Source organism: Prionailurus viverrinus, chromosome C1, assembly GCF_022837055.1.
Source record: "Prionailurus viverrinus isolate Anna chromosome C1, UM_Priviv_1.0, whole genome shotgun sequence".
NCBI classification, from domain to species: Eukaryota; Metazoa; Chordata; class Mammalia; order Carnivora; family Felidae; genus Prionailurus; species Prionailurus viverrinus.
The window spans coordinates 198,708,127-198,732,218 of NC_062568.1; the positions used below are offsets into that span (position 1 = coordinate 198,708,127).

Here is a 24,092-nt window from a genome sequence, read left to right on the forward strand (position 1 = left end):
ATTTGAGGACCAGTAACCTTGGCAGAGCCCTTTTGAATAGCTCTTTTTATCAGAATAATATGGCTCTTCGGTCAAATTATACCTTCTTATTTTTCCTGTTTGCTATGTCTCCAGTCTGTGCCCCCTGAGGAGGCGGGGGCATTTAATGAGCCTGTGTGGGAGAGTGAGAGCTCCACACAGGACCCTTGAAAGCCATCCTAGGAACCAGACGTTCCCGCGTTGAGCTCTGTCAGCGCAGGGACGGGACTCGGGGGTTGAGATCATGGGTAGCTAGTTGGGTTTTAGATCCCAGTCTTTTATTTCACTCCAAAAGGGAAGCTGGGGCATCAGTGTATTAATACACAGAGCAACGTATTCTTTCCCAAGGTAAAGACTTGTCAACAAGTTCCCTAAGTGCTCAATGGGCCAGCTTCCCTTTTCCTACAAAGAAGCCACTCGGCCGGAAAAGGTTCTTTCTAGGGACTGACAAAGATGTCTGTGGCTCCTAGAAATCAGATCTTTTTCCCGATTTCCTGTTAAAAACAGTTCTTAAATGTGTTACTCGAGTCTTTCCCCCTTATGCAATGGTAACCGCCTTTTGGAAACCTTTCAGTATGACGACCCAGTCCCTGCAGTGGCTCCTCTAAGAACTCTGCCCAGAGGTGGGAGTTCTCAGCCCAGCAGCTGTTTTCCTCCTGCCCTGACCAGTGCTACTCAGTGTTGGCCATGCACCCACCAGCAGCAGTGGGAGGCTGTACTAGAAATGCAGGAGGGTTAAGCATCCGACTTCGGCTCAGGTCATGATCTCACGGTTTGTGGGTTTGAACCCCCCACCTCGGGCTCTGTGCTGACAGCCCGGAGCCCGCTTCAGACTCTGTGTCTCCCTCTCTCTTTGCCCCTCCCCTGCTCACACTCTCCCTCTCTCAAAAATAAATAAAACATTAAAAAATTTAAAATAAAGAAACGCGGGGGCAGGGGGCACCTGGCTGGCCCCGTCGGAAGAGCCCGAGACTCTTGATCTCAGGTTATGGGTTGGAGCCCCACGTGGGATGTAGAGATTACTTAAATATTAAAAGAAAAATGCAGGAGCCCAGGCCTCAGACACATGAGATCCGCATCCACAGGACGCTCCGGCGCTTTCAGAGTTTGAGAAGCCTCTGGCTGAGACCGCTTTGCTACGCTCACTGCTTCGCATGGGGAAAACAGGTACACAGTAGATAAACTCAAACCCAATTCTTTGTCTCTATTTACAAATATGTAGAGACCAGTGGTCTTCTGGGCCGGGACCACATTGAAGCACAAAGACTCTCTGTCAGGTTTTTTTTTATCCCATGCATGTGTATTTTTTTATCAGAGCAGTCCTCTGTAGAGGGTATTAGGAAGCCTGAGACTTTACCCCTTATGCTTCTGACCACTCCTTAATCCCACACTAACATGACTACATCCCGTGATGGTACAAATTGTTGACGTTACCTGAAGTGCAGGTTGCCATTTGGCCGTCTTCATTTCTTGGGGAAATCTGTGTATTAATGAGCTTTGTTGTTTAGAATTACTCTTAATTTTCTGCCAAATTAAAAAGAGATGCGTGTCCCCTGACTTCCATGAAGTCATAATCCGGAGTATTTTTTGGTTACTTTAAATCTCCAGTTAGTGGTCTGTGTGGTCACGGACTTATTGATCAGACCCTGGTTAATATTTGAAGCTGATGTTGGTATTGAGTAACCTGTTTCAAATACCCGAGGCATGATTTATCTCTGTCTAAACAAACTGCCGAAATGAAATGAGCATTAAAGCCTGTCTTTCCTGTTACTGAGGCCTGGAGGAGCAGCCCATCCTTTCTCTTTGGCATTTTAATGTTTTATTTGCTCAGTGTTACAGGGGACTGTGAACAGAGTTCAGTCCGATGCAAAACCAGCATTTTCATTTAAGAAGATTCTCACCCCTTTGCCAGTGCCCTGTGTCTCACACCCCACCTCCAAGGTGCAGGGTTTTGTCAGGAGCTACATTTGCGATTCTGAAGGCCAACAGTTCACTGCCCCCAAAGCTCAGACCTCGTGTGGACACCAGTATGGCTGGGGATTTGATGATCAACATTCCTGGTGTCCTTTGTTCGTTAAACTAGAAATTACAAACATTTGCATGTGGTACCACATACGTGATGGCTTCGTCACGGAGCAGCAGCTGTCATGCCAACGGCCTGTGTGCCAGGACAGAAGCCTAGCAGTGGGACATACAAAACCACCTCTCCTACATCCCAGACCTCTGTTGTTTTTTTCAAGTCTGGCTGTCGAGTTCACTGGGCGAAGGAGTCTGCCAGCTGTTCAGATCACACATACATGTGTAGAGGAGTGTTGAGAAGTCAGGTCACCTGGTTCCAGATAATTCTACCGTTTCCCTTGTAAATAAGCAAAGTTGCTTTGCTTCAGCGTGGTTTCCTCGTCTCTTAGAAGGGCAGTATTTGCCTTGTTTTCCCTCCCGCGCTGAAGATCAAGCAGTAATAAATGTTGGGGTAAATTGCTTTGTATTCTTTGTCATTAGAAAGACTCCAGCCTCTGTGAGGGAATGCCCCGGAATCTTTTCCGTAAGTCTTCAAATAGGGGTCATGTAACCACAAAGCCAAGCTACCCAGAACCCTTTCTCTTTAGCATACACCTTATGCTGGAAGCCCTTAGGGCTGAAATCACGGCTGGACAGGTGTTCAGTCATCCTGTTACATAAATCTTTCCTCTTGGCTGGTAGAGAAAATGAAGCTAATGGCCAAATGGTAAGCTTCCTTGGTTCTCTGTTTATGTGCAGGGTTATGTTGAAAGGTATTTGAAACACGTTTAGAATGTGTGTTGAAGATTTATGTCTCTGTGATGGGCAGGTCCTGCCCTAGAGGGGAGCTTCCGATGTTTTGATTGTCATTGCCAAGATCGTCAGAAACAGGTGCCGTGAGCTTCAGAGGCAGGGCTGTGCAGGCACTGGGAAGCACGATGCAATGCAGAATCACATGTTTGTCATTTTTTATTTACCTCTTGAGACTTAGTAATGTTATTCAAGAGTAGAGTCTGTGGAACAGGTATTTCTTGTGCTTCCCCCTTCCCCAACAAATAAACCACAGGAACAGTTGTATCAAATCAGTACAGCATACTGCTTACCAAATCCTATCACCTTAAAAAAAAATGCATACGTCTCAGACGAGTTGGTGACATTTCTTCATATGGTAAAATTTAAGTATCTTTTCGGAGCCTCATTAGATTTTGGGTAGAAGGAGGTTGCAGAATTCATCTTGTTGTGACTTGGCAGTTGAATGACCTCTTCTAGGTGACATTGGTCTGCCTTTAGAGCTGGGACCCGCCACCAGCTCATTCCTGCCCAAAGCCTTTGCTGCGTCCCACGCGAGACGCAAGATCGTGATCCCTGGAGGAGCGGATCCTGCCAAATGGCCTCTGTCCCATAAGCGTCAGTGACATGTTGGCTGGCTCTTCCCGTACGGTGTGTTCACACTTTCTCATTCACGAGGCTGTCGGCATTTTCCATGAAGTTAGTCTCAAGAGCTCGCCCCACACAATTACTGTATTGATCCCAAATAGAGGGCATCATCTGTCCCCACCCCTCCCCACAACGTGCTTAAGGGAAAAAACTCGCTTTCAAGGACTTGGCCAGGGCCTGTGGAGCGAAATCCTCAGAGCCAGAACGGGAGCCAGCCTTATACCAGCAGCCGGAATGGCAGCTTGAGTTCCAGATCTGTGTTCGTGCTGCCAGGGGAGGCAGGCCCTGGGCCCCGGGAAGTGAGGGGCACCCCCCAGGGAAGCCGGAAAGCCTAGCCAGCCACTGCCTGGGTTAAATCATTGCTGGCTGGCACACTGGCCTCGGCGCACTCGTATCTCGGTCCCCCTCCGTTCCCCTCTGATTTATTTGTGTCTATAACCAAGGAAACACTCAACTGCTACCAGCTCTATGTTCCTGGATAAGCGTGTTCCCCTTTGGACCCAGGTCCTCTCTGAACGGAAGATGTGTAGAAGTCAGACGTGAACTAGGTGGAAGGAAGCGGTGGGGCCTCATCTCTTCGGCTCTACCGTCTTGAGGAAGCTTCAGGGAGTGCTTCTAGAAAATCACCCAACCGGGCTTCTCTTGTTTTATCAGTCTGTGAGTCGCCTCTCTGGTTGGCGTGTGCCTGCAGTATTTGCTGCATCTTTCCATCTGTAGCATGCACTGCTGGTTCTCTGGATGAAGGAGGATCCAAGCGGTGCTAGACTGTCTAGAATTCCGGACGCAGAGCGAACCGGTTATTTTTGTCTTACTGGGAGCCAGAGTTAGGGGTGGGCTGGATCTCACATCTGCACCAAAAAGCACTCCAAACCCAGAAAATGAGTCAACCTAATTAGTGATGGCCTGTTCTAGCTCCCTGAGTGCAGGGGCTCTGGCCATCTCATTCTTCACTGTTTCCACATGAGCCATATGTAGCCACGTGATAGATTCTTTTTTTTTTTTCCTTCCATATTTATTTTGAGAGAGAAAGAGCAGGGGAGGTGCAGAGAGAGGGAAACAAGAGAATCTGTCCATACGGGGCTCCAACCCACGAATGGTGAGATCATGACCTGAGCTGAAACCGAGTTGGACACAGCCTGCTGAGCCACCCAGGCACCTCCACATGATAGGTTCTCAGCAAGGGAAAATGAACATTTCGGCATCCACTGGAAGCTCTTCTGTGACTAAGATTCCTGGGGGAGAGCCTTCTGTGGCTTTGGTATGACCAGGGCTGCCCCCACCTTCGGGCTTGTCTCTTTTTGTCCTCAAAATGGGGACTCCCTATCTATGTTCTCGTTCGTGATCCAAAGACTTCTGTAACCGAGAGTGGGTCCCCCAGGGTGGCCTCCTTTGTGCCGAGTCTCCAACATCCGCCTGGCAGCTCCCTGTGCAGACACTGAGGCTGACTCCCGCCCATCCGGCTTGTTCTCACTGGGGCGGAGCTATCCTCCCAGCCACCCCTGCAGCCCACCCTCTCTGGTCTCCCAGCCCCTCCTAGACCTCACTCAGTGCTTCCCTGGTTAGCACACCTCGGGCGCCAGGCACCAACTGCTCTTGAGTTTTCTACCCCTCTTTTCCTGCTGGGCTGCCCCATCCCCATTTTCCTCTCCTTTGAACTGGTGTGGGGGTGGGGGGAGGGGGAGCAGAGTATGGAGTTCCTTCCAGGAGGCTGTTCCCCATTTGAGGACCCCCTCGTGCATTATTCTGAGTTTACTGTTGTGCCCGCTCACATTTTCATTCTCCAGTCTTCTTAGATGTCAGGTTTTTTTGAAGCCAGCTTTCATTTTCAGCAGTCGGGAGGGCAGGGGTGATGGCTAGGTTGCAATGTATTAAGTGTTTGAAAAAGAAAAGGCTTGTGCCCAGAGGCAGCCATGCGTGAGCGGTCAGTCCTGAGTGGTTTGGATTGAAATAGGCCAGGGAAAGCAAAGCTCTGGAGCCTTCGTCCAATCTTCCCCTTCCGTACCTAGGCTTCATGCCAGGCTGTGTGCCCAGCCCCCTACGGCACGTGTTGCCTTCTCCCCAGGGGCCCTGACGGTCTCAGAATGGTGCCCCCCCAGGATACACTGGAGATTATAAGCCTCTTGCATTGAGGTTTTCTGTAAAGACGAAAATGCTGTAATCGAAAGCTCCTTGATTATAAAGAAGGAATAGAGAGGCTTGGCACAGAAGAGCCTTCGCTCTTTGGCCTACCCAGCCAGGGTCGGGCACATTCAGTCCCCCAGAGCCAGTAGGACCTTAGGCTCTCGGGGACCTTGGAGACTGCCAGTCCAGACCATGAAAGGTCACAGTTGCAACCGCTCACTTAGGGTGTTTCCGCACCACTGCTGCCTCTATCTGCCCCCTTGCTCTGGCTCAGGTGGGGCACCTTTGTCTCCGTTCACGGGCCGGAATGGCACCGTTAGCCCTTAGCTAATTATCATTAGCCAGAGTTGGGAGCCTGGGATCTTTTTGTCTCACAGCATGGAGGGAGAGGGCTCTGAGGGGGAGTAGCTGAAACAGGAAGAGGCACTGGGATTGTGATCCGAATTGAATTCGAGGATCCATCTGACTCCCTGTACAAAAAAGCGAGAGGATGGCTGGAGACGCGGCGCTTCCAGGAGCTCTGGAATTTGTGCGTCCGCCCTGAGGCGTGTGCGCCCAGCTCTGCTGCAGGCAAGCCAGCCGGGTGCCTGCTGCCCTGCGAGTCGCAAACAGGATTTTATTTCCCCAAGCATCTCCGGGGACCAGTGTCCCGTTGAACATCCCCGTCTGGGGCAGTTGGCCCACCCACCACAGAATCCCCCTGCACCAGCCCAGAAGTGCCTTGACCCACCACGTTTGACTGCTCTCTCATTCTAGCTTTGAAAGAACCACCTGGCCCCGGTGCATCCTGAGAAGGATCCAAGCCCGGGCCCCATGCTGGGCAGGAAGTCAAAGGGTCCCCAGGAGTGGGATGAGCCCAGGGGAAGCAGATGATGTTCCGGCCATCTGTCCTCTGTCCCGTCAGTTGCCTCCCTCCTGTTCTGACCACCTCGTTCTACCAGCACTGCCAGAAGCTTTGTTGGAAATACAGGAGCTCAGGCCCCCGAGTGGCTCTGTCAGTTAAGCATCCGACTTCAGCTCAGGTCATGATCTCACTGTTGGTGAGTTCGAGCCCCACACTGGCTTCAGGCCGATAGTGTGGCGTCTGCTTGGAATTCATTCTCTCTCTCTCTCTCTCTCTCTCTCTCTCTCTCTCTCTCTCTCAAAAATAAACTTAAAAAAAAATAGAGGGGCGCCTGGGTGGGTCAGTCCGTTAAGTGTCTGACTTTGGCTCAGGTCGTGATCTCCCAGTCTGTGAGTTCAAGCCCCATGTCGGGCGGGCTCTGTGCTGACAGCTCAGAACCTGGAGCCTGCTTCAGATTCTGTGTCTCCCTCTCTCTCTCTGCCCCTCCCCTGCTCCTGCTCTCTCTCTCTCTGTCTCAAAAATAAATAAACATGAAGAAAAAATGTTTTTAATAGAAAGAAATGCAGGAGCTCAAGCTCCAGACCCTGGTGCATCAGGTTCAGGCCACTCCTATGGTGTTCAAAGTTTGAGAAGCCCTGGGCTGGGGCCTCCTTCCCAACCATGGCTGTTGAGGGTGTTCCAGGAGGGAGAACTTGACACAAGGACCACAGAGCTCTGGTGCCTGATGTGCACTTCCCCTCTGCCTTTTCGCATTTGCATGTGGCGGTGGAATGAGGTTGAGGCTCGCCCTCCTACTCACCATTAATTCGGATCATCTCTTCTTGGGTGAGGGTCTTGGTGGAGAAACATGGCCCCGGTCGCAGCCCCCATGGGACTGAAAGCTCAGGGTCCTGCATTTCTCAGCGCAGAGACTGATGCAAGGGTTGCTGAGGTCCCAGATCTTTTCCATAATGGAATGCGGTCTCCATGACTGGAAAGATGGGGACTGGGGACGGGGAGGAGAGAGGAAGTGGAGATGTGGAACTGACAGTCACTCTTGTTAAGCACAGCAGGTGGTCAATAAGTAAGTTGAGTAAGTGGGGCTCCTGGGTGGCTCAGTAGGTTAAGTTCAGCTCAGGCTCAAGTCATGATCTCACGGTTTCATAAGATGGAACCCCGTGTCAGGCTCTGCGCTAACATTTCAGAGCCTGCTTGGGGTTCTCTCTTTCTGCCCCCCTCCCCCCTCCCCACCCCAGCCCACGCACTCTCTCTCAAAATAAATAAAAATTTTTATTTACTTTTTTTGCCCCGCCCCCCCCTTTTTTTACCCCTGTCCCCAACAAATAAAAATAAAAAATAAGTTGAGGGGCACCTGGGTGGCTCAGTCAGTAAGCATCAGACTCTTGGTTTCGGCTCAGGTCATGATCTCACGGTTGGTGGGTTTGAGCGCCACATCAGGCTCTGGGCTGACAGCTTGGAGCCCGGAGCCTGCTTCGGATTCTGTGTCTCCCTCTCTCTCTGCCCCTCCCCCACTCACGCTGGCTCTAGCTGTCTCTCAAAAGTAAACATTAAAAAATTTTAAAAATTTTTAAAAAGACCAAAAGAGTGAGATCCAGAGGTCTCAAAGATCTCTTCTAACATTAATGTTGTTTGTGACATGGGGCATGATCATGGGGCCACCAAGCATGCCCTCACTCATTGTGCCCCAGAGCTCTGGCCTTGTCGACACACTGCCTGTTCATTCATCTAGCCGTTACTCCCTGAAGAGTTGCCCCATGGAGAAGAGAGGGACATGTGTGACACAAATGGAGTCCCCTCCCTGAGGCCCAGGAGCTGCTGCTGACATGCATGTGACCTTGTGCAAATCTCTTACCCTTTCTGGGCCTCAGCAGGCAGACTAAAGTGAACCCCGCTCTGCCTGGGTTTTTAACTCTGGGCCCCAGCAGCCTCCTGCCGCTGTCCCTCCACTTCTTTAAAGGCCAGGAGCCCGCCTCCCCGTTCTGGGTTAGGTTGGGAGTGGGGAGCGAGCTGCCGAGTCCGGGGAGGATGTCCAACACCCGCTAACCGGCTGAGGGTGGGACGGTCACCACGAGGCTCCTTCGGGGACTCACACCAAGCTCCTCTGTGCAGAGGATGTGCTGTCGGGGCACACAGCCTCCTGGCCCACCTAACCCAGCGCCTTTTCCTTCCTCCCCAGCCCCCGCAGACACGCGGAGGCCTTGGGGGTCTAGGGCGTGTCCCGCACCTTTCCCATAGTCCCCACTTGCCCCAGAAGCTGTCCCTCTCCCCTCAGAGCATGGGCTATTGGCCAGAACGCTGGGCGCTCGCCCGGGGCCCTGCCACAGTCCAGCCACGTAACCTTGGGCCAGTCTTTGCGCTCGCTGGCCCTCAGTTTCCCCACCTGCGAAATGGGGGCACAGAGTGCCTGCCGCCGGGACCGGCCGCGAGGGGCGACGGGCGCGCCGGGGCCGGCGGGGCGGGGGCCTCCGCCGCTCCCGCTCCCTCGCCGGCGGCTCGGGCTCCGCAGTGACGGGGGGAGCGGCGCCGGGGAAGGAGCGCTCCGCGGTCACGTGACGCCCCCCCTCCCCGAACTGCGGCGGCGGCGGCGGCGGCGGCGGCGGCGGCGAACGCGAAGCCGCGTCCGAGCAGAGCTGCAGCGGCTGCCGCGGGCACCGGAGTGCCGAGCCCAGGACGCCCGGCCCAGGCCCGCGGGTGAGTCCGCCCCGCCCGGGTGCGGCCCGGGGACGGGGAAGGGACGGCCCCGGCTCCCCTCGGCCGGCCGCCAGGACCCTGCACCGGCGGGCGGGCGGGGACCCGGGGCCCGAGGGTCGGCGGGAGGGGGCGCGGGCCGGGTTGGCCGCGGCCGAAGGCGGGCGTGGGGGGCAGGCCTGGGCTGAGGCGGCTGAGCACCCCCCCACCCCAGCCTGCCGGGCAGGGTCCAGGCCGCCGCTGAGGGGGCGCGGGTCCCACCCCCCTGCGTGGGTGGGAGTCCCGCCTGCCCTCTGCCTGGGGAGGGGGCGTCTTGGGTGCAGAGGAGGGGACGCGGAGAAGTGGGCGCGTTCCTTCGATCCCTGGGCAGGGACCCCGGGCCTTAACGCCTCCCCCCCCCCCCCGCCAGGAGGAGGCGCTCCGGTCCTCAGAGGAGGGAAGTGGGGGTCCTCAGGGGCAACGACCCTGAGCCCAGAGGGCGGTGATGTCCTTGCTTCCCCAGGGACAGAGCGCACTCCCTCCGCCCGTGTTCCCGACCCGCCGCGGAGCGGGGTACCCGCGTCACGCAGCCGGGCGCCCCCTCGCCGCCTCCCTCCCCTGGCTCCGCAGGATCAGAACACTCGGTGGGAATCCACAGGGCGGTCCCCGCGCCCCGCAGACGCTTTGGTGCCAGCCTTGGGGCGCCTGGGCTTGGGCGCGGGCGCGCGCGGGAGCGCGCACACGCGCGCGCGCGCGCACACACACACGCACACACACACACACCAGCTCAGGAGGCGAGCGCCCTCCTTCTGTGGTGGTTAGACCCCAACCTGTGCGTGACCCCCGAGTCCTTGCTGGGGTCATAGCACAGGCCTGGGGGTGGAATCAACAAGAACACCCCACCTCTCACACATGGCGCATTGGCATCTGTCCCCGTTCTTCATTCTTTCCCTCTCTGTAGTCAGAGGCCAGCAGGAAGGGCCGAGGAGAGAAGCTGGGTCAGGACAGAGCCGGAGAGAAAGGCAGAGGAGAAATGAAGTAGGAGGTGTCATTTCCTCCCAAAAGGGAGCTGGGTCCCCAGCTCTTAGCCCACCCTGCCAGAGGGCAGTGGTCCCTCCTCCCCGAGGGTGTCTGGAAGAAGAAGCTGGGGGGAAGAGGGTCTGTTTTGTAGTAATGTCAGCCAAAGTTGACCCTGAATGGGGAGAAGGCAGCAGCTGAGTGGGGGTGGGGTGGTCCTGCCCAGCTGGTCCCAGAGATTTCCCCCCCCCCCCGCCCCCCCCCCCCCCCCGGCCACATTTCTCCATCCAGGACCTCAGCCTCAAGGGGAGGAGTGCCTTAATGGCTTCAGAAAGGATTCTAGGTAACAACTAATCCCCAGGTGGCGTGAGCACCTTCCCCATGCACAGTAGTGTTTCAGGTGGGGGTGTGTGTGTGTGTGTGTGTACGCATGCGTGCACACTGAGGTCTCCATTGCACAGATGAGGGAACTGAGGCTTAGAGAGGCTAAATAAACTGCCCAAGCTCGTGGAGCCACCTTCTGCCAGGGCTGAAATCAACTCTCTGACTCCTGATCTAGATGGATTTGGGGACGGGGCGGGGGTCTGTCATGTGTGGAGTGGTCCACAGTGACCTGCTCCCTGTGCTGCTTGGGGGGGTGGATGTGCATCTGGATGGGGTGCGGAAGCTGGGTCAGGTTGAGGAGGACCCCTCCACCTTTCTTCGGGGTCCAGAACTCAGACCTTCTTCCTCTCCCGGAGCCCCGTGCTTGCTCTGCTGCCCCTTTCCACGGCCACGATGGTGTTCCCACCCTGGGACTCATAGCTTTCCTTGGGCAAAGGCTACTCCTCTTCCCTCTGTGCCAGGTTGCCTGCCTGGCAGGGGTCTCAAGAGACCCTCCACCCCCGTGAGACAAGAAGGATTCTTCCTTTGGCTTTTTGAAATGCAGAGGGGGTGTCTCTTTTTTGGCTCCAGATTGGGGGGGGGGCGTCTCTACTGCTCAGGCCTCAGGACCCTCAGCATCTGCACAGGCCTGGGGTAAGGGAGTCCTGAGACCCTACTTTAGCCCCTTCTCACCCGGCCCCACCCCCTGCCCGGCTGTCGTGTTCCAGAGCTGAGAGGCCCTTTGAGGACTCCTGGGGCAGGTCTGTCTTCCACGACACCTGTCTGTCTATGGAGGCCTGTGTCCTGGCTGTCAGAGGCTGCTGAGCTGTCACACGGGCTGCACAAACAGCCGAGACCCGTGCACAGCCAGACACAAACAAACACACGGTGTGAGTCACAAACACCCCGAGACCCAAACCCGGGAACACACAGGCGCACCCAGGCCGAGACCCCCGCCTCCAACTCTGACCGACACTACAGACGCCAAGAGGCACGCCATCCAGCACATGTACACGCAGAGATGGAGGTCATTGTCAGCAAGGAGAGCCTCCTTCGAAGCCCCCATCGGACTGATAGCTGCTTCTGTTAACCCCCGCTGGGCACATGCGTGGTCCATACACACACAGGAAAGAGCACAAGAGAACCCCACGCCCTTAGAAATTAACCTGGCAGACATGCACTTGCACCCACCCACACCCGGGCCACCACGGGCGCACACACGTGTGCATTACATCAGCTTCCTGTGTGTGGGACGTGAACTCCTCATCACCCCAGGAGGGGGTGGCAGAGGCCCCTCTGACCTCCCCCAGAAAAGCCTCACCTTCTTTTCTGTTTCACATGAACCCAGCTTGGCTGGCCCTAAGAACACTGGGAGAGTGTCTGGTGTTTCCCCCTCCACGTACTCCTCTCCTCCCCCCATACCTGCCCGGCTGCCAAAGGAGCCTCTTCACCCTGCGGCCCCTCTGCTGTCCCTGAAGGCGCTGCTCCACAGGCCCCTCCTAACACAGAGCACACCCCAGCCCCAGCAGCCCCCCGGGGTTCCCTTTCCTTTGCCACTGAGCCAGGAAAGCTTGCCAAGTCCCGGTTTCGGCTTTGCCCTCCCGGCAAGGCCAGAGGCCAGCTGGGGTGAAGGGAGGGGAATCCTCTGGGATCCTCTGCCAGGCTGGGCCCTGGCACCCTGGCTGTACCCCTGCTCCTTGGAGGGCAGCTTTCTGAGAGGTGCTTCTGTGGGCTCTGATAAAGTCTCCGGGGCCGACCGATGCTAGGTGGGGGCAGCGAGGGGCTCTGGGCTTTGCCATTCTCATTTGGGCACTCGACCTAGGCTTGCCAGAGTGCTGGTTCTGGGTCCAGGCCTGGCCATGCCTCTTGCTGGCCGTGCAGCCCAGGCAAATCATTTCGCTTCTCTGGGCCCTTCTCCAGCTCTGGGAGCAGCTCAGCCTGGCCAGGGAGTGTGAGGTGTGAGGTGGTAGTCCGAATGCCAACGAGGAAAGGAAGTTTCGCTCTGCTGGACATCATGGGGCAAAAGGGTGTTGCTGGCTAAGGCCTTCTGGCAGATTGAAAACTAGGTCCATACCAGGTTAGGCCGGGGTCGTCAGTCCTGGGACCCCCTGGGATGGCCAACCTGGGGTCAACAGAGTAGGACCTGAGGGCAGGGGGCTGAAGCTATAGTTTGCATCTGTAGGTATTTTTATGCCCCCAAACGTGCTCTATTTTTAGGGCTGAAGACTAGCAACTTGCAGGCAGTGACTCAGAGAAGGAGGAAGGGAGAAGAGGCACAGGGGTGCTCGTGGAGAGACACCCCAAAACAGGGAGGTCCCACTGGAAGAAAGGAGCCAAACCTGTGATGCACCTGCCGTGTGCTGGTACGACGGCAGGAACCTCATTGGCACACTTGGTAAGCATTTATTGAGCAGGGGGGGTGTCCTAGGGGACTGGGACGGGCCCCAGGGACAACAGAGATGGGCTGGGTGTGGCATCATTCGGTCCCTCCCACAGCCCAGTGTGGTGTTACTGTGGCCACATTTCAGATGAGGAGATAAGGCTCACAGAGGTAAAGTGATGTGCCCACTCCACTAGCAAATACCTCTGCCAACACGAGCCACCCTCCCCCGGGGAAGCCCTTTGGAAGGCGAGGGCCTGAGGTCAAATTCTGACTGCCACTGAATAGCTGTACAACTTAGGGCAAATCATTCCCTCTCTCTGGGCCTCCATTTCTTTATCTGTAAAGTACAGATCACCCACTCTGTTTGCCTGATGGGGCTGTTCCAAAGGTTAAGGAGACTAATATAGGCAAGTACCCGAGGCAGTGCCCAGCTCGTGGTATTTGTTGGCGACTGAAAGGAGATGGGCTGGGCGTTGTCAGGAATCCAAGTCTGGTCTCTGCCGTGTGGCTTTGGACAAGTCACTTACTCTCTCTGTGCCTCCTTTCTTTCTCCATGGGACAGGGATGATGAGCCCTTGTTTGCCTGCCTACCTGGGAGCGTTGTTTGTGCAGATCAGACATGATGGCTGGGAGCTGCTTTGAAAATCACAGAGCCCCACTCAGAGATAGGAATGCACAGAAAAACAAACGCCAGAAAAACGTGAAGAAAGATCTATTTTAAAAAACTTCAAATATTTTACTACAGCAAGAAAAAACAAGCCTTTTCTTCAATGTTTTGGGATAGTGGGAATTTTTCCCGTAACTTCACATTGCCAAGGCAGCTGGCATTGCAATCACGGGAGATGGGTGGTCTCCCCACCTGGGGGAGTCAGTGCCTGGCACACAGTAGCCAGGCAGTGGTAATGGCAGCTATTAGTGGAATTAGGAGTTGCATAGTGATAGGGGGTGGGGGTGTTCCTGGGGCGTTACTGGCTGTGATGTGAGAGGTGGACATCAGGTTTGGGGGAGTGGAAGGTGTGTGTAGGGATGAGCCAGAGTCCGCTCATGGAGACATGGAGTATGGAGGGCCTTGAATGCCAGACTGAGCAGTTTGCATTTCCCTGAAAGCCAGTGGGGAAACCATCAGAGGGGCTGGCCGAACCTTCCGTGGGCAGGCCGTGGGTACCTGCTCACCAGTCAAGAAGGAGGAACTAGCCTGGCACCATTCTCTGCCCTGCCCGCTGTGTAAGAATGGCTCCACTGCCTGGTTCCCCGCATCTCATTTTCCTCATGTGTGCCAGGGAGCATCGTCCATCCCCGGGACAGGCGAGAGGACCAAGGCACCGACTGCTCAGGGAGCTAGGGCATTGCCATCTGTGCTGGGAGTCAGCAGACCCATGTTCCCCCTCTGACCCCACCCCACTAGCTGAGTGATCTCAGGCAAGTCACTGACCCCTTCAGGCCCCCCTTTCCATCTGTAGAATGGGCGGATGCAGTTTCTGCCTTTCTAAGGTGGCTCCAATGAGACTTGAGCGGGTGACCGTGCTATATGACACTCGGGTGTGTTGTGTCTCTTGGGGAATTGTGCTGTTTCTTGTAACTACCTGTTCCTCAGGCTCCCCTGAGGATTTGGGGCAGCTGGGATCTGGGGTATACAGCGGGTGAGGACAGACTCCTGAGCCACCAGAGAGGCAGTGACCTGCTCAAGGCCACAGGAGCCACCTGCCTGTCACAGCCAGGCTGTTGTGGGGAATGGAAGGGAGACACATGTGGGTCCAGCCCTCTGTTCTGCTCCTGAGTTGTGGCCCCAGGTCTGTGAGGGAAAGATACCCCGAACCCCTGCTCAGAGGACAGCCTTCTCCAAGGTCCTGATCCTCTAAGTTAGGGCTTTCTGGGTGGGATGGAGGCGGCTGATGGAAGGTGACCTTGGGAACTTTTCTCTTGTGCTGCCTGCACGCTCAGTGCCAGAACTGCCGAGGCAGACCCGACCCCTCCGTTCGCAAAACTAGGGTGTGCCATCTACCTGCAAGGTACTGTGAGGACAAGGCCCACGCGGGTGGCGGGCCAGCCTCACACCCTCCTGCCCCTTCCTGATCTTGGAGGTCCAAAGAGAGGCCATCCGCTCCTGGCAAACTGCTGTGGGCTCCAGCCTCATCCCGTTCACCACCTGCTTCCACCTGAGATATTGGGGCTTTTCCAGGTGCATACGGGTGCCCTCTCAGCCCCTCCTCCAGGGCTTCAAGCTCCCAGAAACAGGACTGGACAGAGTCCCTGGGGCAGAGCCTTCACCTCTCCTAGTCACCAGGCAGGCCCTCAGACCTCCCTGGCTGGGGAGGGCAGAGAAACCTGGGACCTGTCCCCTACCCCTGCCCTCATGCTAGGGTGGGAACTAGCTGACTGGCTCAGGGATTCCAGGAAGGTTCTGTCAAGGGAGAAGCAGAATAGAGGCCGAGTGACAGAACACAGGTGGGGGGGGGGGGAGGCATTAATTGAGTACTTACAGATGTGGGGTTCAATGCTGAGCACTTTTCATGGATCTCATTTAATCCTCAGAGTAACCGTTATTGGGCCCACTGAGGCTCAGAGAAGTTAAATAGCCTGCCCAAGGTCACTCAGCTGGTGTGTGGCTGGAGCTGAGATTTGAATTAAGGGCTGTCTGACTCCACTCGTAACCACTTTGGCCTACTGCATGTAGAATTAGATGGGGTTAGGGGAAGGGTGCAGTAGAGAGGGGAAGGGATAGTTCTGGGATAGTTCTGGGCAGAGGCAGGGATGGGGTACACACTCGGGCTGTCCCCACACTTTGAGAACATGGCCCTGAACCTCCCAGGTCCTCCTCCCTCTTTTTCCCTTTCCTTGTGGCCTGTAGCTGAGGCTCAGCACCCAGGCTGGGTTGGGAGAAGGGATGAATGAATGGGGAGATTTGTTTGCAGAGGCTCCTGGGGATGTACAATCCCGCAGACCCTGGCTTCTCCTGGCCTGTGTCTGCATGAATTCCCAGCTTGGAAACAGAAATCCTCAGCATCAGAGCTGGAGAGGAGCCCATGGGATCAGCTGGTCCAACCCCCTTGTTTTACAGATAATAATTATTATGATTATGCCTGATGGTAGCAATTCACAAAGGGCTTTCACATCTGGGTTGCCTCTTATGCACGCCAGAGCCCTTGAGGCCCGAGGAACTCGGGTGGTGGTTGTTATTCACCTCCTTGCTTAGCGGCTGAGGAAACTGAGGTTTAGAGCAGCCAAGAGATGGGCCCGAGAGCACAGAGCTAGCTTTGCTGCTGGACTCCACACCCAGATCTCTTCTCCCCCATCCTGGGACCCCTGAGGCCCAGAGCCCACCTGGTATCCCTCCAGGACCACCTCTGCATTAGGGGCGGGGCAGGGGGCTGTGTCTTGGGGGGCTGGTTCCGTTCTGAGAAGTGTGGAGGTGGGCATAGGGCAGGTATCAGGGGAAGCTCTGGGTCTCCCAGTGATGCCCGTCTTTCTCCCTGTCTTGGGGACACACTTTCCTTCTCCATTCTGAGAGTGATAGACTGAGGGGCAGAGCTGTTCCCTGGAGGCCTCTTGCCCGACACGCCAGGCTGCCCCAGAAAATCAGACTGAGAAGGTGCCTTGGAGAGCCCTCATTATACAGAGAAGGAAACCAGGCCCAGAGGGATGGGGACCTGCCCATCGTCACACTGAGCCAGTGATCCAGTGGCAGAGCTGGGCCTAGGACCGGGGTCTCATGACTCAGTATATGGCTGTGCTAACACATGGCCAGTAACAGTACTAAAGACAGTCCCTAATTATTGAATGTCTACTGTGTGCCAGGGCTGAGCACTTGACGCTGAATCCTAAGAACAACCCTATGAAGTACTATTATTATCATTACCATCCCTTTTACAGATGAAGAAACTGAGGTTCCAAGAAATTTATGAAAATGGTCAGAAGTCACAAACCAGAAAGTGACAGAGGTGAGGGTTCCAACATAGGTCCGTCTGACTCGAACCCATGCCAGTGTTAACCCCTATGTGTAATGTGATAGGAATAAACTAGGTTTTATCTTTCTCTTTGTTCATAGCCAAACTGGGACATCATTCGTTCATTCATTCATTGCGCATTTATGGAGCACCTACCATGCTAAGGAAACCAGGAAGCTCATCTGGAGTCTGAGACGGGGAATTGAGAGTCACAGATGAGGCAGTGAGATTGTAGGTCTCCAAGCATTCCTAAACTCCCCGCCTCCATGGCTGCCTCTTCCCCCTCCTCCTGCCCCCAATCCAGCCACAGACTGTGCATTTTTCAACCTCTTTCCTTGTCCTGCAGCTTGCCTATGGTGTAGTTGCAGCCTGCTTTACGCTGTGGAAATGGGGGCATGACTCAGCAGGGGCTTCTGGATTTTGCACATCCCAAAGAAGACTCTGCTGACAATGGCATTGGCAACCACTAGCGTGCCAGCCTTCCGTGGGCATAAGGCACTGGGCTAAGTTCATTCTCTGTGCACATCACCTCTTTTAAGGCTCACCACTGCTCTGTGAGCTACCAGCTAGTGTATCTCCGTTTTCCGGATGTGGGAACTGAGGCTTAGAGTCACACAGCTCAGGGATGAGCTGGAGCTCTGCTCTGTCCGGGTCTCATGCCTGAACCCTTACCCCGTGGCTCACTCTGCCCTGTTCTGTGTCCAGGCTCTGTGCTCAGGCTGTGTGGTTTTGCATTTAGAAACCTGGTTCTTGGAAGGCAGGGCTTCAGCCAAGCAGTAAGTGTATATTAAGCACCTACGGCGTGCCTTAGGGAAGTGCTTTGTGAGGCTAAATTTTGTAAGGATGGGGAGATAGGAGTTCCTCTGTGAGGGGTCAGGAGTCCGGTGCAACCGCCCCACCCAAGTCCTGAAGTACAGGAGGCTTTCAGGCCTCCAAGTCAGGGCAGGGCAGCATGTGCTGTTTGAAGGGCTTTCTTCTTGGCAGAGTGGCCCTGAGAGCGACTCACAGCAGAGTTAAGACCTCAGAGGGTCTTCACAGTCACTTCTACTTCTACTACCCCTGGGGCAAGCTGCTTAGCCCCTCAGGGCCTCGGTTTCCTGCTCTGTGAACAGGGCGTGATAATTGCATCTAATTTGCAGGGTGATCATTAGAACTGAACCAACCGGAGTGCGTGGTACAGGGCCTCGGGAACTAGTCGTTGCTCTTACTGAGCTGGGGCATATGCATGTGTGATGGTGGCTGAGGTCTTCAGGGGATGTCAGAAGCCGGCTCTGCTCTGTTTTCAAGCCTCAGTTTCCCCATCGGTCATGGTTGCCGTATAACTCTTGCACGGTCTGCATCATGGGGCTTTTGTGGGGATCAAAGAGGTCCCAGAGCGCGTAGGTGCGGCCCTGTCATCTGCACATCGAGAGAACGGGTCCCGGGGAGAGGGGGCGGCGGGAACATGGTGGGCGGCGGCGGTACAGGTGCAGCCATTGTGGCGCGCAGGTGTGCCATTGTGGGTCGGGAGAGGCGCGGCAGTTCGCTCTGGGGAGAAGGGAGACGGCAGGCTCTAGGACCACCTCCGCACAAAAGAAAGAGTGAGGAGTGCGGGGGGCTGGTGGTGGCAAATGCACAGCCGAGAAAACAAGACGGTCCTTCCGGGCGCCCTCAGGGTCCCCACTCGCCCCAGGAGAGACGCCCGGGGCGCTGTCCCGGGGCGCTGTCCCTGGTGCTGGAGCCCGGCCGGCCCTCACCCTGAAGTTCCTGTGATGGCCAGCTGAGGGCGTCCGGGACCGCGGCGGACTCCTCAGGCCCGATTCAGAACCTACTTACAAGCGCATTCTTTACTTTCCTAACGGCATTCCTAGATAATAAGCCTACCTACGCACCCATTTCAAAAGCCAAACAATATAATGCCCTAAGAGAAGTAAAAGCCCTCTACTTCCATAGCTAAATACCCTGGCATGATCACACCCCAGGACCTAATGGAGTAACCCAATGCTTGTACCTGTGTGATATGTATGTGTAACCTTTACATTTAAGACCAGAAAAATATTATAACTATACCTGATTTCTAGTACAGAGTGGCTTCCAGGAGTTGCATCTTTGGAAGACTCAGTATGTATTAAACCCACACTAAAAAATACTCGCATGTAAACCAGAGTTAGGTTCTAGGAAGGGATAAGCAGGCCTTTCATCCACGTGAATGTCTGCAAGGATATTTGATGCATGGCAGGTCTTCTTCAGGTGGGACTCTCCTGACAAAGCTCTCCTGGCCTCTACCCACTGAACGACAGTGGTCCCTTGTAATTGCTAAAGAGCAAAACCACCCTCATGTATTTCTCTAATGCCCTTTAGGGGGCAGAACCACCCCTGTTGAGAACCACTGTCATGGTGAGGACCTTGGCCAGGTGAAGAGGGGTTCACAGAATCCCAGAGTGGCTGGGTGGGAAGGGCTGGCACTTTAGGGAATTGTCAGGGCATCCTGTCCCCCACCTTATTTTTTTTTCTATTTTTTTAAATGTTGTTTATTTTTGAGAGACAGAGGGAGAGACAGAGCACGAGTGAGGAAGGAGCAGAGAGAGGGAGACACAGAATCCGAAGCAGGCTCCAGACTCCGAGCTGTCAGCACAGAGTCTGACATGGGGCTCGAACTCACGAACCGTGAGATCATGACCTGAGCCGAAGTCGGCGTTTAACCGACAGAGCCACCCAGGCGCCCTTCCTGTCCCCCATCTTAAAGATGCACCAGCGGAGGCTCCAAGTGGGAAGGGTTTTGTGCCAGGACACATGAGTGACCAACAAAGCTCGGGGAGGGGGGGGGGGCTGCAACCCAAGTCTCCTGCCCCCAGTACAGGGTTTGGTCAACCCAGCTGCCCTGGGTGGAGCTCTGGGCATCTAGCAATCTTCCTTCCAGTTCAGCCTACCTGAAAATGGGCAGAGAGGGCCATGCCATTAGCAGGGGGGCAGGAGAGGGAGGCTGGCTGGATTCCAGCTTATAATATGTGAGAGGGGCCTCGGCCTCCCCTGTCCTTGGGGATGCAGCAGTTGCATGGACCACCCCCGTCCACCTCCCCCAAAGCCATCCTCTCTCCAACCTCTATTTCTTCCAATAGTTAGCTGGCCACACCGTGTGTGTGTGTGTGTGTGTGTGTGTGTGTGTGTGTGTGTGAGATATGTGTATGCACGTGTCTGTGTGTGTATATTGTGTGAGCATAATGTACTCTAAGTGCGTGTGCATGTATCTGTTGTCATCGGTGTGTGTTCACAAACACACAGATGTGTATACAGATGCAGCCACAGTCAGTAGGTGAGTACACACTGATTTGGGGCCTGTGTGTAAGCTCAATTTGACCTTTGTGTATATGTATGGAGGTGCTTTGCAATGTAGGGACTGATGTTTATGTAAGCATGTCTGCATGCATTTGATCTTGATATGATCTCTATAGGTGCATGCTAGACGTCTCTGGGCACAGTACAAGGGTGAGCGTACGTGTGGCCTGGTGGAATTTCTGTGCAGGTGTGCATGCAGCCGTGCCACCAACATTGTCTGTCTCGTCCATCCCCTATCACTAGTGCCTGAACAGCGTCAGTAACACAGTAAGTGCTCAGTGTGTATTTGTGGAGTGACTGAAGGGAGAAAGAAGTACCCTCATGGTTGCGTTTGTTTCCAGAAGGGCTTTGCTCTCAGGGACCCTCCAGGCACACAGTCCATATGGTGAACAGAGACACATCCTCAATGGTGGGAGTCTGAGTGGAGGCATTTATTCTGGTCATTCTGGCCAGGCCAGGCCAGATTGTCCTGGTCTCTGGTGGGGACACTTTGAGTTCTCAGGAACCCACTGAATGAGACAGAGGTCCCAGAGCCAGGACAGGGGATGGCTAGGTCAATAACCTCACTAGGAAGCTGCTCTCCAAGCAGCTTCCTCCCTTCACAGGGCCTTGGGACTGCCCCAGGAGACTCCTCTGGGAATTCAGGGTTTATAGCATCTTGGGATTGGGTAGGTGTGGCTTGGCCAGAAAAGCCATGAGCTAAGGATAATGATGCCTTGAATCCATGGAATTCTCTAAAGGCAAGTGCATTTTTCCATTATTATGTCTTTAGTCCATCAAAATGAGTGTGGGTGTTTTAACAGATGAGCAAACTGAGGCCCAGGGAGGAAAGCTGATTAGTGCGGAGTGACACAGGAGGCTGCATGGCTGGGCAGGAAGCCCAGGACCGCCCTGTCTCCTGCCCAGGAGGTTCCAGGCAGATATCCTGAATGGGAAACAAGAATTGACCCCACCAGCTCCATCTGGAGCCTGGGCCGGAGATCTTCCCAGGAGTCTGCCCCTCCCTATGCCCTTACATTTCCCTGCTGAGGGTTGAGAAGGGGGAGTTGGAGGCAGGTAGGTGGGACTCCCAGAGTTCAATCAGGGGTGAACTTGGAAAGGGAACTCTGCACCCTTCCCTCCTCCTTCGCACAGTCTGGCACCTGTTTGAACAACTTGGGTACAAATCTAGGAGGCCCAGAAGAGGAAGCTTCCATCAAGGGAGGGCCTGAACCCTGGGGGGAGGCCTGGCTCTGGTTTCTAGGCGAGAGGCTGGAGGGAAAAGAAGAAGGGAGCTCTGTCCGACTTCAGAGATGGCAAGGATTTCCCAGTGCCAGTCAGGGAGCACGGGGTCCGTGCTGACCTGAGAGTATTGAGTTCTCAGTGGAGGCCAGGTGTCTGGGCAGGGGGGGGGGGGGGGGGGGTCGGAGGGATGTTAAATAATGTGTTTGAGGTCACACAGCTAGGAAGCGTCAGAGCCTGGTCCAGCGCCTCGGCGCCCACGCCCTCACTGCACTGCCTCTGTGTATGTCTGTGTGTCTGTCTGTCTTGGAGGTTATTTCACTTGCCCACGCATAGATCTGCCCCATTCTTTCCAACAGCTGCATGGTATAAGTGGACCTTAATTTATTTATCTGGTTCCCTCTGGATGGTCATTAGTTTGTTTTGGAACTCCTACTAATAAATCTTCGCTAACTCTACAAAAATGATGACTTCGTGTAGTTCAGCCTAATGAAAACGAGGCTGCAGCCGGTGTTTTATTTAACCAACACATGCTTTTCAAAGGCTCTCTGCAGTGCTTTAGAACTATCAATGTAGTTAATCCTTGGCAAAACCCTTTGAAATGGGTACTGTTATTTTTGTCATAAACCCCATTTGCAGATGAGGAAACTGAGGCACAGAAAGATTAAGTGACTTGCCCAAGGTCACCCAGCTGACAGGTGGGAGAGCTGGGATTTGAACCCTGGGAGAGTTGATGAAGATCTAAGCACCTGCCTCCCTGTCCCTTTGTCCTTGGCCATTCCTCTTCAGGCTTACACGGTGTGATGTGGCAAAGGGGTAAGTTCTCGGAAGTGGTCTTGCAGTTTAAAAAAGCGCATTTAAATTCTGCTGTTGCTGGAGGGACCAGAAGCTGGCCAGGGAGTGTCCTGTGCGTCCCTGGCTGAGGGAACGTGACCCCCACCCCCACCCCACCCCCAGCTCTTGCCAATGAGGCAGCTGCAGCTGGTCAGAACCCAAGAGGCTGGAGCCCACACTGGGCTCTTTGTCTTCGGTGGGAATCCTGCAGCCCCCACAACCCCTCTCAAGGGCCCACTGTCCCAGCACCAGCAGGGCCTCCCGGGGGCCAGGCCCGGCTGGGAAACTTGGCACATTGGACATTGCTTGGCCACCCTGCCAACTGGAGATGCAGAGTCCACTCAGAAATCATTCCCACTGAAAAGACAGACTGATGAGGCTGAGGGCCATGTCCAAGGGGGTACAGCAGCCTGGAAAGGCCTGGAGTCTTGGGCCCCGGTTCTGGTGCTGTGTATACCCCACCATGGCCCAGGCCCAGCTCCTGGTCCCCCGTCTCTCCCAGCGCTCTGGGCACCCCTGCTGCTGCTACCGCTTAGGAAGAGAAGACTTCCTCCTCTTTAGGCCAGCCTCTGTTCTCCTAGGGGCTTGCCCCTCGGGAGCCCTGCTGGACTGCCCTGTGGGGAGTGGGCTTCCTACACTGGCCTGGGCTGGTCCCTCCACCCAGGAATCTGTGGGCCTGCCCAGAGCAGAAGGGGCCCAGCCCTGGCTCCAGAGCACCCTGCCAAGAGGGAACCAGACGCTCCTCTAAAAACCGAACCAAAGGGATAGTTCTAGGCACAAGAGAATCTCCTTTGCCCTGCCTGGCTTCTGAACAAGGGGCTCTTGAGGGCTCCTCTGCCCATCAGAGTGTGCAGGGAGAAGGGGCCCAGGGTGGGGGTAGGGTGGGGGTGGGGGGGATCTGGGGGCTGACCCCCCAAGAGAGACATAATTACTGTGAACCAAGGTCTCAGTTTCTTCATGTCTGAGATGGGGAGATCCAGCACACCACAGCCCTCTGCCTGAGTGAAGCTAACTGTGAAGGTCGATACCCAGACCAGACATTTCCCAGGGGAAGCTGGGGCTAACTGAGCCCTGGCCCAGGGCCCAGGCGGAACCATTCCTGAAAGGCTTCTGAAGAACCCCTCCTACCCTAACTCCCTGCCCTATCGCTGTACCCTTGGTCGTCCTCCCCCCGCTTCCCCCACCGCATCTGTTCTGTGCATTCCCTTAATCAGAAAACCCCACGGAAAACCTCAAGACTCTGAGGGCCTCCCTGGGGTGATCCCTCCCTCTTCGGGGGCCAGAGTGGGCATTCTGGAAGGGGTGGGTGAGTCCTCGGGGCAGGACCAGTGTTCGGTGCCTACTGACACATCTTTTTCTGGGGGTGGGAGAGACTGCTTCCTGCAGGGTGGAACCCTGGGCTGTGTGCTCTGGGTGAGCAGCAGGCAGAGGAGAGGCTCAGAGCGTTTGTTGAGTGAGTGACCCGCTGTAGGACTCAGCGCAGTTCCTCGTCGGAAGGTTGCTGAGGGAGGGAACCTAGTGGGGCATCTCTATTCCTGCCCCCCCCCGCTTCTCCTCCTCACTGGGCAGTGGGGGGCACCTAGGAGAGGGGGATGAGAATGGGCAATAGAAGGGCATTCTGGAGACTGTTCCTTCCTTCACTCATCCATTTGTGGCAAGAGCAGAGCGGGACTCTTGTAGCAGCTATTTATTAAGCATTTCTTGTGTGCCAGGCCTGGGCTGGAATTAACTCATTCCATCACCGTGTGTGTGTGTGTGTGTGTGTGTGTGTGTGTGTGTGTGTGTTTGAGGGGGGGAGGGTGGTTCCATTTTACGGGTGAGAAATTAGAGGTGCAGGGAGGGCAGGGACGGCAGGGACTTGCCCACAGTGAGACCATTTTGACCCTGGATTCCTGGATTCCAAGTTCTTGACCGGGCCCACTGTGAGCTC

At 55.2% G+C, this 24,092-nt stretch overlaps 1 protein-coding gene across 1 annotated transcript in view; it reads left to right on the plus strand.

Moving 5' to 3' along the window:
- Positions 1-8,998: 8,998 nt before the first annotated feature.
- The window catches only part of RAP1GAP (RAP1 GTPase activating protein), a 65,549-nt gene continuing 50,455 nt past the window's right edge, over positions 8,999-24,092 (plus strand). Inside the window, 1 exon segment of the mRNA XM_047869306.1 lies at positions 8,999-9,109. The gene's annotated coding sequence lies outside the window, so the exon portion shown is untranslated.